General features: G+C 40.2%; 1 long non-coding RNA gene across 1 annotated transcript; it reads left to right on the top strand.

Annotated features, from left to right (window-relative positions):
- Positions 1-3,748: 3,748 nt before the first annotated feature.
- Positions 3,749-4,953, top strand: LOC111926662 (uncharacterized). The gene is made up of 3 exons (XR_002863099.2): positions 3,749-3,881; positions 4,006-4,203; positions 4,536-4,953. It is a non-coding gene; the product is annotated as an uncharacterized LOC111926662 (long non-coding RNA).
- Positions 4,954-5,231: the final 278 nt, after the last annotated feature.

Genomic DNA, 5,231 nt, shown 5'->3' on the forward strand with positions numbered 1-5,231 from the left:
ACCTCCTATCTCAGACTGAGGGATCCCAGGTCCATAAAATGCAAAGAGCCTGACATTCATTTCAACTTATCTGTGTACCTTGATAGCTTGAGAAGGAAATATTTTTCTTTCTGAGGAGTTTCCAGGATAATTCATAGCTGTTTGCTTGGTGTTCAGATTTGCTGTAATATGCCCTACATAAATATGTAGACAGCTTAGTTTCATTACCTAGGTATCACTACCCACATGTTATTAAAAATAGATTGAAAGAGAGGCCATGTTCTTTGAAATACACTGTAGCTTCATCTGTCAGTTACTGAAGAAAGGTAAATTTACCTTCTATTGATCATTTCCTACTGACTTAGTGAAAATACTGAAAAAAAAGGATGAGGACTATCAGAAGCATTTACCAGATTTGACCCTGTTTTGCAAAACCAATGGAAACTCGCCATGCTTTAAAAGGTAAGCAAAAAAAGGTAGGAAAAAAAAAAGAAAAAAATAAAGATGCTAAAAATAAATTGGTAAAAGAGAAAAGTTCCTGTAATTTTAGGTTTAAAATATGAGCCTGAGTAATCAAGGAAAGTATTTTTACTGCCCTGTCAATATTTTTCCTGGAAGCTCTGGTAAATAGACTTTCTTTAGATCTGTAGTGTGCGTGCCTAATGGTCTTAGGTGTCTCTTACCGCAGAAAACTTTATCCTTAAGAAATACAGTAAACAGGAACTCTGTGGTTACGTAGTTCCTGAAAGAAAAAAAAAAAGAAGAAACATGTTCGCTGCCATGACACACAGACAATTTATACTGATTTAAGAAGAAGCTGTTCTCTTCTATTTTGAATCTTTCATGTCAGCCTTTGTTTCCATTGCATTAAAAACTTCTGTTTTTAAAACCTATCAGTGAACTGGATCATGTTTTCTCAGTCATTTGAATTAACATCCCCACAACCCCAGGAGCCCTGCAGAAGTGCTGGAAAGCAGAAGGGAGCTTTTTTTTTTTCTGCCTTTCTAAAGCTCTATTTATTTACTTTGCTGGAGAAAAAGATCAGCCATCTTCTATTCTGAATCAGCAGCTCGTAGAAGCTGGGACCCTTCCAAGACTGAACTAAGTTATAAAAATTGTCTCAAGACCACTTAGACACATAATTCTCCCAGGTTCTGTGTCACCTCAGTCACTTCTCTTTTTTTACCATTGTCTTTTCTTCAAAAGCTGCCACTTAAACCAATGAATTAAGACAGTATCTTCTTAGCTCTACACATCTGTCAGTCAGCTGCAGCTCAGCCCTACAACCTGCTTCCCTGAGTAATATTGACTCTACATTCACAGCAAAGCTCATTTTTCTATTCTCCCAAAAGGATGCACTGTTCAGTTGGCTGAGAAAGGGGCTGGCTGGCATTGCAAAGGGTGTGTTTGCAGGGGAACAAACCTCAGCACCCACTGTTGCTGCTCTGAGACGCAGAGCAGGTGCTCTGTCATCGTCCCTCATTGCTGTGAGCTTGGGCCGTTCTTCACCAGACAACTGATCAGGATAGTCAGAAAGAGTAAATCCTTCTCTTCACTCCTGTTAAAAGTAACTGTAATGTTAGGTAGAACCATAGAAAAATGTGACTGCAATGTTGCACAGAGATGCAGATGCATTACAGTAGTGCTACTTGGAAACCAAACAAGATCAAGACAATAATCAAAAGAGCAAAATTCTATTTAGATTCTGATGCATATTATCTCTAATGACAAATTCCCATTGTGTTAAACTCACTTTTAAAATTAAAAAATCACTTCATTTTTTTGATGATCTGTCATTTTGCTCTCCCTGCTGCTGGTGCAAGGTCACTCCTATGGAGTAGGAAGTATGTGAATGCAGTGTAGGCACAGCCTCAGGCCTTCCAGGCTGCGTTCTGGTGAAGAAGATTAAATTTGGACAAATACCACATTTTCTGTTCTGCAGTAGAGGTGACTGCTGTGTTGATGGGATGCCTAGGGTAGATAGGTGGGATCTGTGAGATGTTAAAGCACCAGTGCAAGGTCCTGCATGACCTGCTGCTCTCGTCACCCCGGTGCCAGGGTTGCTTCTCCGGGGAGAGAGGTGGCCACCATATGTTCAGATAAACCTCAACTCACGCTCAGGTTGCCTCTGCTCATCAGTAACATCAACACTGGCTTAGGCATTTTTTAAAAAGTGATTTTTATCTACCTGGGAAGGTAAAAAAAAACATTAAATACTTAGTGTGAAAAGCACTGCAAAGGCTGGGCTCGTGCTGCTGCAGCCTTGTGCCATCTACACTACTGGCAATATAAAGTGAGAAATGGTTGAGAAGATAGAGATACATAAACAAAAGTTCTTTGTCACCACAGTGAAAGTAGGGTTTCCTGCAGGTTTCCTGTGTTTTAGTCTGTTTTGTGCCAATGGTCTTGGTACTCTTATCTTGCCCAAGAGCCCTCTATTTTTTTAGTTAGTTTTCCACTTTGGCTCAATTGGCGTCACTGCAATTTCTCTCTGTTTCTCTTGGTCAGGGGATTTACGTATTGAGCACAGCAACTGAAGATGTTGAAGGAAGTCTATTGCACTATTGGACTCATATCTATGGCTTTGTAGGCTCTTCTTAGTTGATTTCATTTTTCCCAAGCACAGCTCTCATTTTTTTCAATCTATTTCCTTTGACACTGCAAAAAACAATCTTTCCGGTCTGTGTAGTCAGTGAAAAATATCTTCAGTGGAAAACACTGATATTTTGCGCCACATAAAAAGCCATGGGGATTGTGTCACTTAAAAAAAACATTGACAGGTTGACAAAAATTGGAGTTGAAAGAAGGGGAGGAGTCAGGTTTAATGAATTTTCACTTCAGAAAAAGTTGAGAAAAACCTTTTTACTAAAACTTTTCAAAATGCCCTATTACTTACAAAATAGTTTTTTAATTGTACTTTGGAACAATCTAATTCAAACACCACAACAAACACTGGGAAAATTGAGAGAAAAAAAAAATTGAAAAGAAACAAACCATACAAGAATTGATGAACATTTTTCAGAAGAATTTTCAAAATTTTGAATATCTAGCCAGATTTTGTATAAGTGGCAGAAGCACAATCTAAAACTTTTCTTCTGAATCCAAAACAAAAGTACCTTCTACCACTTCCAATCCAATGTTATAGTTAGATTACTGAGCTAAACCCCATGGCTGCTTTCAGTGACCTATGATAAATGAGAAAAAAACCTCTTCTTGTCTCATCCATTAGATGGTCCAATGAAAAAAGGGCAGAATTTTTGTGGAACTTATTCCTCAGAGAGTGTTTTACAACGGGTATTGTATTTTCTGTGCTTCCTAGGGGTCCTGTAGACAATGAATTCACATCTCTTCTAAGAAAAAAGAAGGATCCACAAATCTAGCACCTTCAGGGTGTAGTGTATCAGTAATTAATTGGCCTCCTATTTTCAGTACTGTTGTCTCTAAATAATTCATATCTCCAGTTCAACTCAAGTGTAATTAAGTCTCATTCTGGACTGGCAAGATCCCAGTCATTTTCATTATAAATTAAGACATTTTAGAGCAATTATGAATGAAAAATTAAATTGATTGCTTAGAAGTCATTTCTGGCACATAAATAGGTATCACAGAAGGTTGGGAGGGACCACTGGGGTTCATCTAGTCCAACATCCCTGCTCAAGCAGAGTCCCCTAAAACACATTACTTGGAACTGTGTCCAAGCACAAGATCTATTACCTCACAATGGTATCCTTCATGGGAATAATTGATAGATACTGAACTTCTCACAGAACTGAACTACAGTGCTTTAGGTATAGAATGACACCTCTGAGGTCAGGAATCACTCTTGTTTAATTGGGGTTGCGATCAGTGACAAGGTCAACATCAGCACAGGTTTGGGGACACCTCTTTGGGAGTGGTAGGAGGTCAGTTCATACCTTCCCAGAAACTGCAGCTTGCCCTGAAAATTTCCAGGGAATCTTCTAAACACCAAGATCTCAGGAGCAATATTACAGCATCTCTTACCAGCTTTTCTTGAAAACTTCATAGGTGATGATGCTTATGGAAGTGAAACTGAGGTAGAGGGATGAGTGGATGGAAAAGCTCCTCTGGAACAGCACGAATGCCCACATGGTGTTCATCTTTCCCCATAAGCCACCAAGGACAGAAGCTCTACTGCTCTACCACTCTGCTGCCTGTGGTGACCCTGCTCTGCCTTTCTGTGGTTTGCAGTACGGATGGGTCGAGGTGAGCCTTCCCTGGGTTCATGCGCAGCAACCCCATGGGTGCCCAAACACTCACAACTGCTGTGCCTCCCCAAATCTCATTCCTACCTCTTCATGGATGTCTCCCTGAGAACTGGCAGGGCCCCCTCAGTGATAGCTGTGCCTTTCCAGCACGTAGCAGCAGCGCTCTGATCCACCCACCAGCACGAGATCGGCTCCTATGAGCGGGGTTGTGCAATAAACAAAACGTTCACTGTATCCGAAAAGCTTTTCTCCGCTCAGCTTTCAGCTCTGTACTGTTTATTTTTATTCAACAACAAAAACAGATGTTTTGTGGTGTTTTTGCTTCTCCAGATGTACCACTGAAAGCGCTGTCAGCTGTTCAAAGTCGCTGCTGATTTTTGGAGAACAGAAAGAGCTGTGGGAAGTTAGCTATCTGGCAGTCGAAACTGAATTTTCTAGGTGCACAGTCTGCTTTTCTTCCAGTGGACACATCATGATTAAGGATTCACTTAGGAGTTCTTCGAAGGGTCCCAGTGTGGCTCAGGCCCTCAGTGCAAACTCTCAGCAAATTGGACCTTGGCGTGAGCAGAACATGTATTCACATTCGGATCACAGCTGCCAAGACACACAAATTCTCTGTGTGATCGCTTGGATTTCTGGTCTCTCTCTCATTGGGGAGGAAATGTCATGATCACATGGAGACTTAGCATGAGAGGCCACTGTAAAAAACAAATAAAATGGAACCATATTTTCTGACTGGAAACAGAAACACAGTTTACTCCCAGATTTTTACTGCAGTGGTGTTATTTCAAAGTATAAGTAATGTTACATTTTCCATACAAAGAAATATGCAAAGGTGTTTTGTTTGGTTTTTTTTTTTTTTTCTGGTTTGGTTTTGTCCAATAAAAGCAAAGGCCAAAAGAATCTGACTAAATTCTGCATTTAGATTTGGAGAGCAGTTTCCTCAAGTGAGCATATGTTGCTAAGATTCCATATTTAGCTCCATCTCAAATCCCACTAATGTGTTGGACTGTATATGTTCAGCAA

This window comes from Cyanistes caeruleus, chromosome 2, assembly GCF_971803275.1.
Source record: "Cyanistes caeruleus chromosome 2, bCyaCae1.hap1.1, whole genome shotgun sequence".
NCBI classification, from domain to species: domain Eukaryota; kingdom Metazoa; phylum Chordata; class Aves; order Passeriformes; family Paridae; genus Cyanistes; species Cyanistes caeruleus.